This window comes from Protopterus annectens, chromosome 2.part0 (genome assembly GCF_019279795.1).
Source record: "Protopterus annectens isolate FY-2018-M chromosome 2.part0, PAN1.0, whole genome shotgun sequence".
Taxonomy (NCBI): domain Eukaryota; kingdom Metazoa; phylum Chordata; order Ceratodontiformes; family Protopteridae; genus Protopterus; species Protopterus annectens.
The window spans coordinates 1,406,016,940-1,406,029,380 of NC_056728.1; the positions used below are offsets into that span (position 1 = coordinate 1,406,016,940).

Consider the following 12,441-nt stretch of genomic DNA (forward strand, 5'->3'; position numbering starts at 1 on the left):
ACTTTACTTTCTGATGGCCCTATAATATATGTACCTTTCAGTCCTTGACAATTTGGAATGATCATAGTCGTCTTCAAAATTCATAGCAAGAAGTACAAATCAGTTTCTTACTTTATTACAGTCAAGTACCTACTGATGTAAGCACCATATAGCATATAGTTACTGTTGACATACTTGACACAGTTCTGTGGTTTAATGGTACATTCTGGTACATGAGGTCCCAGTGTGTCATATGACCTTTTTAACAAAATGTCATAACTTCTTTAAGGTTGTATGAGCTTGGAAGATACATTAAGAAAGAGATGTTTGCCTCTGTATGAGATGTGTTATGGGCTTGCCACACTCCACTTCACCCAGAGACTCTTTTCTATTGTTTTTGTAGTCATTTTTTTAAACGAATGGCCATTAATTGTCCAGTATTCAAAATTCTGTAGTATATGCAGTTTAATATTATTATTATATTATATTAGAATCCCGCTGAGCATGGATCCATCTTTAAATTTCTAGTCTCCCACCAGGACACAAGTGCTCTTCAGCAATTGCATTCTGCTTGCTGAGCACACTCAAGCAAGTCTGCAGTCTGTGGCTACCACTCCACCCTTACAGTATAAGAAGGAATCAGTACTGCAAAACTAAACAAGGATATACATTTTAAGCCTCAAGAGCAGGGTCAGTCCACCCTTGCATTCTACTTGTATTTTTTATGTGAGTGAAGCTATTACATTATCAGTATTTCTTAGTAGTTCTAAGCGTGCTAATAAAACTGACTGGTGTAGCCTAGTGTCCCCCCACCCCACCCCAGCTATTGCAGTAATCCTAACTGTCCAGTGGACATACATTTCAATTCAGATCCCTGTGACTAAATTAACCATCAAGCAGCCCTCTCAGTGCTTTTTGCCTTAGTTTGTATCACTTGGAGGCCCACCTGTTAATTTGCATCTCTATACATTCCCCTTCATTGCTAATGTATCTCCCTACTCTAATCTGTGCACAAACTGGTTACCAATCAGCAAGTCAATGTGAAGACACACTCCCAACCTTAATAAAGTTTGCTGTCTCTTTTCTCCTTCACTTTACGGGTGGTTTGAATTCTTACTTACCCCCTCTGAGGCCTTCACTTATGGTTTTCCACTGATTGCCTATCTGGTTTCTTTGCATTCCACCTGGTTTACACCCCTTGTGCTATCTCCCTCCCCCAATACTAAGTATATATTGGAATCCTGCTGAGCATGGAGCCATTTTTAAATTTCTAGTCTCCCACCAGGGCACAAGTGCTCTTCAGCAATTACATTCTGCTTGCTGGTAAGCAATTAGACCTCAGGAATTTGTTTAAAGTGTTCAGATTTGTAAAGTAATACTTACTTTTTACTCTTGTCTTGGTGGGCTCTGCCCCGCTCCGTTCACCCTCGCTAACGCTCGGGCTCTCTCTGCTCCCCTGCCCTGCCCCCTATTCCCTCCCACCCCCACTACCTCCACATTTATAGTAATCACAGCCACACCCACAGCTCACCCTCACATCACCTCCACCAATCACAGCTTCTCAAGTCAGATCACATTATACCACACCAACTTGCTCCACACAAAATACTCCCAATCACTCTCATTCCCATTAGGCATTTTGTACATCACCCACACTACTTACACATCCATATATAGTGCAACCCTATAATTCCTATTCAGACCCCCACCTAGTACCATCTTAAACTTTATAACCATGACTATCACACAACTAAGTCTAGTCTGTCTTCTCATAATTCTTTATAACACCACAAGTTATCACTCTAGCAATATCCCTGAACTTAGAAGCACAACACTACATTATGCACTCTCATATACAGACACCACACATTATGCCCACAATTGTTCAAGAACTACATAATGGACCAATTCAGAACTAAACACATATGCTCTCATTCCTACTCCAAAAAAACACAATACTTTCCCACACTCCTCACCAAACTCCAACATCTGTATCACCATTTTAACACCAGGCTCACCATAAGTGGGGGTATCCACCCCAACCCAGGCCCAAATCCATCCAGTCCAACACAAACTGCTCCAACACATATGTCAGAACATAACACCCCCACTATCTTCATCCCTGGGCAAATCATCAACAGCAGCAAAACCAACCATCTTTTAATGCTAAATATTAATATTAGAAGTATCAAAAATAAAATACCTGAGCTCCAGGCCACAATAGCACACTACTCCCCAGACATAGTTGCTTTAACAGAAACCTGGCTAAATAAAAACATAGCTAACTCAGAAGTTCTCCCTACTGGCTACAATATCATTAGACAAGACAGACCACTTCGTAAAGGGGGTGGAATTGCCTTACTGTACAAGTCCAACTTAACTGTACATCAATTACCAAACCCCTACCCCTCCCCCAATAATTGGGACATACTTACCTTACAACTTCACCCTAAAAAGGTCATCACCACAATTGTGATCTGTATTCCACCTGGTAATACACCTGCTAGCCTTGAAGACTTATTATCCTGGTGTTCTTCCACATACTCACAAGAAACCCTTATTCTGGGGGATTTCAACCTAGATTGGTTCTCCTGCATATCAGAACCACCAAGTAATCTAATAAATCTCCATGGCTACCAGCAGCTAGTCCAAATTCCATCTAGATGTGAGAAAAAAATCTAAAAGGGAATCCATCCTTGACTGGGTCTTTACAACCCCACATTGTACACCCATGCAGGCAGTCTCCCAGACACCTTAATTGACCATAACATAATGTACTTTATACGTAGTCGAACAAGCATATGCAAAACCACTAACTATATATCCACTAGAAACACAAAAAAATTCTCTCCTGAGGTCCTCAATACTTTACTCTGTAACTGTGACTGGACCCCCCCTAAAAACCCTCCCACTTGACCAGGCTGTAGCATATTTCAACAAAACATTTCTACAACACCTAGACACTGTGGCTTCATTGTGCAAAATCAAGGTTAGAACCTCTACAAACCCCTGGCTCAGTAAAGAAACCAAACAAATACTCAAGTCCAGAGCTTTACTATCAAAAAAAAAAACAAACAAACGCAAAGCCTAACTAAGTATCAAGAACTGAGCGACCAGGCAAAAAAATGCCTGATCAAAAAATCCTACTACACGACATTACAAACTAAATACCAACACAACCCCCAAAAATTTTGGAAAAATGTAAACCAGCTACTAAAACTCACCCAAAAGGCTACCCCCAAACCAACCACCCCTGACACTAAAGTTCCCATCGAAACACAATTCACCTCCAACTTTGTGAACTCAATTCTATCCTTAGTATCACAGGACAGTTCCTTCCTCACTATCCCCCCAACACAAATAACACTAATACAAGCTTTACCCTCAAAACGGTTTCCACCACTTCAATCAAAAGCATGTTCTCCAAACTAAAAACCTCATCAACAGCAGCCAACCTACTCCCCAGCTATTTCTTGAAACTCACAGCAGATGCTATTGCTATCCCAATCTCCACTCTCATAAACAGATCAGTTGTTGAAAACCATGTGCCCAAACTCTGGAAAATATCCTATGTTACACCCATACATAAAGGCGGGACCTCCACTGAACTTAACTACAGACCAATTGCTTTACTCTCCCCCCTGGCCAAAATCCTAGAAAAATGCATCCATACCCAGATGCTAAAATATCTCCTAGACAGCAACATCCTGTCCCCTACTCAGCATGGTTTCAGACCTGCCCATAGTACCACAACAGCCCTCCTCTGCTTCACAGACACAGTAAACCGTCTCAAAAATGAAGGTCTGCAGATGTCAACTCTTTTTTTGGATATGTCCAAAGCATTTGACACAGTCTCGCACCAAATCCTGCTAAACAAACTAAACCAATATCACCTGTCAAATTCCACTCTTACCTGGTTCCAAAGCTACTTAACTGACAGGTACCAAGCTGTGAAATGGGAAAATTCTCTACCTATAACTATAGGAGTCCCACAGGGTTCTATCTTAGGACCACTACTATTCACAATCTTCACAAATGACCTCCATACCTCCACACAGCATGCATATAGCATTCAGAATGCAGATGACACTACCTTAATCTGTGCTGCACAAAACATTCCCACCCTCCTGCAAACAACTCAACTAGCATTCTCTGACATTGAAAATTACATAACCAAAGCCCAACTTATCCTCAATCCAAAGAAAACTCAGCTTATGATTATAACCAGTTCTAACAAAAACACTGATAACAGTCAATTCACTATCTACTCCACAAATGCTACTACAATCGCTTCAGTGGCACAGCCTAAGCTATTGGGAATAACCATAGACTCCCACCTACAATTTGATAGTCATCTCAACTTAACTATTAAAAAAGTACATGCCAAACTGGGATCACTCTACCATATCAAACCATTTCTTACCAACAACACAGGATCGGCCATTGCTCGCTCCCAGCTTCTATCTACCCTACTCTATGCATCTCCCATTCTGACTAGTCTCAACAAAATTGAACTAAGCAAAATGGAAGCCTGCTATAACAGAATTGCCCACTTTGATGCAAATTGTTCATATAGAACTCATCACTGTACTGCTTTGAGACAGCTCCACTGGCTTGAACTGCCCAACCTCCTAACGTACAGTCGGCTCTGCCTCTGTCATTCTATCTGTTACCTCACCAATAAGTGTCCTGCCCTCAAAAACCTAGTACATCACTCAGCCAAAAGGCCTCTTAGATCATCAAGCAGACTACTACTAGAAGTCACCAACAGCTACAATAGCTTTGGAGATGCACTATATAGTAGTTCAGTGGCTACAAAATGGAACTCTGTCCCCACAAGCATTCAAAACACATCATCCAATGCCTCCTTTAAAGACCTCATCAGGCAACATCTCAAGCAAAGTTGGCAGTGCCATGACTGTTCCCCAGGCTAGTGAAAGCGGATAAGGTGCACACACTAAATCTAGAGTACTTGATTAAGATTGAAAAGTATTCTCACAAAGACTGGCTAATCTACAGTGTATGTACTGTACCTGTGTACTATGTATGTATTCTAACTATGTTCCAAATTTCAGCTCTACACCACAAATCTATTAAATACCTTTATATTTAAATTAATTTTTTTTTTGTTTGTTCTCTCCAGTGTAACTGTTGGTGTGCTGCATACCCCTGTAAAAACAAGTCTTTTGTAATTTGTGTGTATACTGATCATGTCTAAATGTATCTGTAATTTTTCTAAGTGGAACTTTTCTCCCTGGGCCTCTGCTGAAAAAGGGCCTTTTCGGCTCAGTCAGACACCCCCGGTTAACAAATGTAAAATAAATAAATAATACTTCTGTGCCAGTGAGTAGCTGTAAATGTATTCTGTACAGCACCAAGTTTAGACAGAGCAAGGATAAATTTGAAGGCAGAAGTCAGTGTTCAGCTTAAACTGCAGGCAAACCAAGAGTAAATTTGAAAAGACAGATCATAATGTACCATTTGAAACCTAGTATTTGACAGAGAGGATTGTGAGATCCTTCATCCCTAAACTAAAGAGAAAATCAATTGAAGTTTTGTTGTATTGAAAGAGGAGGGAGAATGGCCCAGCTTCATGGCATAGAAGAATAAAGCCCTGACTGTATCCCAGGCAATCCCACATCAGTTGGCAGCATGGACTGTGGAGGCGCCAGGTGGTGCAGGGAAGGGTAGCAGTCCAGCCTGCTGTATTCCAGTATCTGAGTGAGAGGAGCTGCTTAGTATGCTTCACATAGGCTCAAGACGTGCATTTGGCTGTGCCAAGCCACATTTATACAGCAGCCTTTACTTCATATGTGCAGGGCCATGCCAACCCAACAGAGGAAGGTATATAGCAAGCTTTTGTATATGTGATTCCACACATGAATCACTGGGGGCAGGGGTAAGATTCATACAGTAAAAAAAATCCTGATGGCTGTCTTGGATGACTGCCTTCTACGATTATCTATTCGACCACCAGGGATGTGGCTTATCAGTAATTAAAATCTGATGGTTGGCAGGCAGCAAGGAGAAGAAGTGGACATATAAAAAATTGGAAACAAAATCAGCCATAATAGACACACAGACACATGCATGTACTGGCATTTGGTTGCCAATTCAGGTTTCATTTCAACAAAATCTAGTTGACAAATAGCACTTGCTGAAAGTTTTCAAACCTTATACAGAGGCTTTGCAACCTCATTTAGTTATAATAGTAAAAGTGGGAGGAGTTGTCTTCATGTAAAGAACTTTCTTCAAATGCTGGTTTGATTGCTTAGTTTGTCTGTTCAGGTTTCATTGAAGTGGGACTTTATCAAATGAAATATCTCCACTTTTCTTCACTTCCCATAACAGAAAATGATGGACGATGGGCTACATATTCATCCCAGTCAACAAGAAGAAAGTTTGGTCATATCCATTAACAAAAAAAGAAAGGCCATAAATGACTTGTGAAAGTGAAATCAAGTGAGATGATAGGTATATGCAGTGATGATGAAATTCATTGAGGTTCTGAATTACCCTGTATAACAAATCCCTGGAAACTGGTAGTACTGGATGATTAGAAGATACATATATCTTTACCAGAAGTAGCATTAGTCAGGAGTATGGTCCCTTTAGGCTGGACATGTGCTACTGCTGTGTTTGCAAAACTAGAAAAGTTTCTGCAAGAAAACTGAGAGAGTACTTGTAGGTTCATACTAGGATGTTAATCCAGTAGACCATTTGTAATTTAGCCAGTGATTCCACCTATTTACCAAGACATGAACTAATACTGGACCCAACCTATTTCTGGCTGCCTTCCATAAGGGTTAGAAGGGCCACATCAGCAGTGTAATTAGAGTTGCCCATCAAGTCAGTTACGTTACTTTTAAAACGGGTCATGGAGATGCTCTAAAATCTCTAAGGGAAGTCTATTCCATTAAAGAGGTATTTTTTCTGAAAGATGTCTATCCTGTCAGCAAGTCTATTTATGTTTCAGTGGAAGTTTAGTTTCTTGAGTGGGTGTTTAGGATGGTGTGACGCCCGTGCACTGGCCCAGTAATCAAGGAGCCTCACTCCTCACCACTAACCCCAGTGAGGGGTGTCCATATAGGGAAAGGATAGTAAATACACACACAGTACAGTAAAGTACAATTTCCCTTTAGGGCACACAGAGATCACTGTCAGTGTGGGGCTGGTTTGTCACTTTCTCTCCAGGTCCCCAATAAGACTTCCCACTGGCATAACTATAGGGTCCAGATCTCAGCCTAGTGGGCAAGCTTAACCCTCCAGCACCATCTCTGTCCAACCAGTGCTTCGTTTCCCTACCCAAGAAGCTGACACACACACACACACACACACACACACACACACACACACACACACACACACACACACACACACACACACACACACACACACACACACACACACACACACACACACACACACACTTTGAGATAAGAGTTTATACAACCACACAGACACTCCTGGGGAAGGCTGGCACAGGTTCTCCAGCTATGCCCCTTTTACCCAGGCTATACAGTAGAAATCACTGCCACCACCCACTAATATTTATCAACTACTCAAAGGCCCTTACGAAGGGTCTCCAGTTATTATTGTGCAATATTATTATCCAGATATTACTGTGCAATATTATTATCCAAATGGTAAGTGAACCTAACAGTCAAGACTTATTTGGAGTGACTTGGTACAGTATCCTTATATACATGCAGTGTACTCCTAGAGCTTAAATTATCTCTACACAAAACAGCCACAGTTGAAAGGTTTAAAATATTTAATAATAAATAATAAAACACTGGACATTACTTCTTACTACACAATGCTAGTCAAGAGTTCAGAAATCACAGAGAAATACTTAAAATAATACAGTAGAAAAGTTCTGACATCACAGAAAAACAAACTAGTCTAAGAGAAAACAGTTCTAAGTAACTTACTTGTAGAGCAAAGCAGTGCTGATTATGTTGGATGTTCTCAAGACAAAATGCTCTGAGTGTTCTGATTCTCTATTTAAATTGATAACACAGAGCTGCTTCACATGACATAATTCTTCACACTTCTCTGGTGTTCCTAGGCTAACAGAAACTACATTTACATTCTTTACAACTGGTCAGAAACTAGAGCAATAAAGGACATTTATACATGCAAATTCTAGCCATTAACTCTTGTCGTAAAACAATAGGCAAGATGCCTCCCTCTAGACATATCGGCTCTGAATTTTAAAATCAAAGACAGTCATTAAATGCTTGACTTTGCTTTCTTACAGCAGAGTGCACTGTTACATTTTTGCAGTTCAATATCTTATGCCGTCTTTTCACATTTAAAAGAACAAGCCCGTGGTTTACATTAATATTTACAAATGACAGAATTATCTACAAAATGATATCTGGCTAGGCTGGCAGCCTTCACCTATCTTCACAGATGGTATTAGTTTTGTATCTGTATAGGAAGTGACAAAAAGCCATATCTTTCAAGGCAATGAAAGCAAGGTTGAGATCTCAATAGTCAGTAGAAAATGGAAAACTATGAGAGTGCTTTAAGACAGTCAGGGTAACTAAAGGAGGATATGCCCTTGGATCCCTTTTTGGTAAGGAAACATTGCAGTCTGTCAAGCTGGTTCATATGCTCAGCCAAGTGCATACTAAAGGGCATTATATTCTGATATTGATCTGACAAGGAAGGAGTAGATAAGGATGAAGACCTTCTTGGATCTATATTAATCTGCCTATACAGCTGTACAGAATGATTTTCTAACAATAATGGTCACATAGTGGTCAAAGGATAGTTCGTTTTCAGTGAAGGTGCCCAAGTCCCTAATGACCAAGCTGTTTTTTTACTGGGATGCTGCCTATATGATATGAGTAAGAATAGTTGCAGGCCAGGTTTGTTAAAGATGCCACATTTATTGGCATTTATTTTGAGTCTATGATCCAAGCACCATTTGTTTGCATGAGTTAAGTCCTCCTTGAAAATATGTAGGTCATCTGGGGTATTTATGACCACTCTGACTTTGCAGTCATTTGCAAACTTAGTCATCCACAGGCCTTTGTTGTCGGCTTTAAAATCAGAGTAGAAGACACAATAGAGGAGTGGTCCAAGGACTGATCCCTGAGGCACACCAGTGGCAGTGCACTATTTTTGTTGAGTGTGTGCCTGCTATATTAATAGACCAGGTTCTGTAATTGAGCCAATTTGGTATCCAGCAGATAATATAAAGGTTTACATTTAGCTGGATTAACTTATCAATGATGCCAGAGTGTGGAGTGGTATTGAAGGCTCTGGCCAATTCCAGGTATAATGTGTGAACCAATTTACCCAAGTCTAATGCCTTTATAACTTGCTTCAAAATGTCCACCAGGTTCAAGAGGCAGATGCTGCCTTTAACAAGTCTAGGTTGGTTAAGGTCCAGGTTTTCAAGATTGCTAGGTCCCGGTTTATGAATTCCATAATGATGTGCTCTGTTGCCTTACAGAAAAAGCTAGTGAGGCTAATAGGTCTATAGTTGTATGGGTCAGTTGAAGGGTCCCCCTTTGTGAAGTGGGATGACTACAGCAGTTATCACATCTCCCACATTAGTCTAGTGGAGAGAATGAGACTCAAAAAAAGTAATAATTAGTCAAACAGACAGTGCTTTGTGTTGACAAGACAACAACCTAGCACATTGTCAGGGCCAGCAGAACTGTTGTTTTTAGCCTTAGACAGAATGCTTAGGACTTGCTCAGAGGTGATTTGGGGAGCTGGTGTAGGCATGCTAAATTGCTGTAAGCAAATGGTGGGGGGGGGGGGTAAAGTTTGGGCTTAATTTGTCCACTAAAATGTTGACAATATCCTCCGGGGATGAGTTTGTAATATTATTTTGTATTAACTCTGAGCATTGTTGGCTATTATTTCTTAGGCTCTTGACATAGCTGAAGTAAGCTTTGTGGTTATTCTTAGCATGGTTGGAGATTCACAGTTCATGCATACTGTTAGAGAATTTAATTTCATTTGTAAGTTCTTTGTCAATCATTTTGAGCTCTTTCTTAGCTGATAGTCTGTTAAGTTTGCTTTCGCAAATTAGGAATTTCTTTCTCCTTTTGTATAATGTGTCAATACTGGGGTTCCACCAAATGTATTTGTTAAAATATCACTATACTTATGTCCTATAGGGACAGGCATCAATGCTTGTATGTAAGTTGGTGCAGCATTTGTCTGTGAAAATTGCAGCATGTGAAACCGGGACATCTAGGTGAGGAGGGGTGTTTGATGTTCATCAGGTCATCAGTTAGCTGGAGTAGACTGCCTTAGAATTGGCTCTGATGATGGAGATGTTTCAAAGTTACTCAGGTCTTATACCTAGAGTAAATGTTACAGCACTATGGTCAGATTTGACCAGTGATTTGGCAGATGTGGGTTCTGAGCATAGCGGGCTAGATTTATGCGAATCAGCTCTAATGTTTTAGGGTCCCTCATTGGGATTTTGACTAGCTGATCCAAGGAATTGTCATTAATGAAATCCAGGAGTATCTGCACAAACTTGCTTGTGTTGGTGTAGGCTCCCCAGTTAATGGAAGAATAGCTGAAGTCTCCCAAGAGGATAGTGTTAGGTTGTATGGTGAGGCATGTTATTGTAAGAAATGCTTGATGATCTGCTGCTGTCCTTGAGGGGGTACAGTAGTTGGCTACTACATGGTACTGGGTCTTTATCATGAGAGGAATGAGAAGGATTTCTAGGTCATTATTCAGTATTACAATAAATGGTTTCTTAGGATCACAGATATACACCCACCAGACACAGCATCCAGTTCTGCATTGGGTCTGAAGAAGTGTTCGGCAGTAAAACCCTGCATTGCAGGGGTGCTTTCATGGTCCTGAAACCATAACTCAGTAACTATGTATATATCAATATTCTCAAGGGTCTGGAATACCTGTAAAGAAAGCAACTTTTTGTTTAGGCTTCTAGCATTCAGCAGTGGGTAATTTGAGCATGTTGTTTGTCTTTTGGCTTTTCCCGGTTAGGGGTCGCCACAGCAGAACTCCGGTCTTCTAATGATTGGCAGTGGATTTTTACGGTGCCAAGTTGCCAGCCTGACGCCCAACCTTCAAATAAGGCACACCCATTCATGCACTCACCTACCTGCATGTCTTTAAACGTCATTCGACCACGGGGAGGACATGCAGACTCCACACAGAAGGTGCTCCAGTGGGTCATTTGAGCGTATTGAACTGAAAAAGGCACTATGGGAGGGGGATCTTTGTAATATATGGAATACATGAGAAGAGAAATGAAGACCATCCACAGCCTGGACTGTCAATAATTTCATCTTGGGCTGCTTTATATTGGATCCCCCTAGAATGACACCAGTTGTTAAGCCAGTAATTAAAGTATATTGTCTTTTCTTTGTATTGCAGCATTATTCTTGGTATTGGTAGTGGCAGGGTACTGTTCAATACAAGTTTAACTCCCTTTCCAGATGTCTATTCAGACACCTTCATCATGTCTCTGTTAATATGACTCAAGGAGGTGCAAACTCATGTTATTCACTCACACATGCAATGATCAGGTTGTATTGAAGGGACTTGAGAGCTTTAGTGATGTTACATATCCTGGCGCCTAACATGTAACTTAACCATTAAACTGTCATTGCTCAACCTGGTGAGTGGAGCATCTTTGTGTCTAACTATGGAGACACCAAGATCCAGAATGTGGTCAGATGGGCTGTCTTGGTCTCACTGCCTTAATGGCTACTGTGTACTAGTTCTGTAATCTCTGTTAGTGTCTATATTTCCTATACTGTCAGATACAAGCTGCTGATTCTGGGTTGTGTGCAGGAGGTAAATCTGAGAGTTTAGGTTATTGTCTAGTCTTAAGTCTTAGGTAAAGATTTTCTTAAGTCATCAGCATAAGACGTGAAGAGAAAGAGATACTTACGTAAACTACTCCGTATGGAAATAATATCACTGCACAATAAATCTAATAGAAGAAAAAGATCAAATGCAAACTAAGTGTAATCTGAAGCCCAGGTGCAGTAAACCATGCAGAACCTGTACCAGTCAGTTTAACTCTCACTTGGATGACTCATGGCTGATTCTAAGCTGGCTGCCACCCCTGAGTAAGCAGATATGCAAGCCTGAGTCAAAAAAGCTTCACAGACATAAAATGTTGCATCATATAAGCATGTTGCATTTACTTTTAACCCTGTGGCCTGAGATGTGTCTGAAAAGATTCTACAGAATTATCTAGTTACCTGGTTAACAGGCAAATAAGCAGATAGACAAAAATCTGTATTGGATTCTCCAGATACATGGACAAGTGGGAAAAAAAACCTCAAAGGAAATGATAAAGTATTTATTTTAACACACAAGCTTAAGCACCTCCATACTTTATCAAATGTATTACATGCATAATAAATTAATGAATCACAAGAAAAAGAAAAGCAGGGTAGACAGTAATCCTGTAATGAGAGAGTAAGTGTTATTATTGTG

General features: G+C 40.5%; 2 protein-coding genes across 2 annotated transcripts in view; both read left to right on the forward strand.

Moving 5' to 3' along the window:
* SETD7 (SET domain containing 7, histone lysine methyltransferase) overlaps nt 1-12,441 on the forward strand; it is a 1,173,783-nt gene that overhangs the window by 1,123,278 nt on the left and 38,064 nt on the right. The window lies entirely within an intron of this gene.
* LOC122793510 overlaps nt 1-12,441 on the forward strand; it is a 1,396,143-nt gene that overhangs the window by 1,030,627 nt on the left and 353,075 nt on the right. The window lies entirely within an intron of this gene.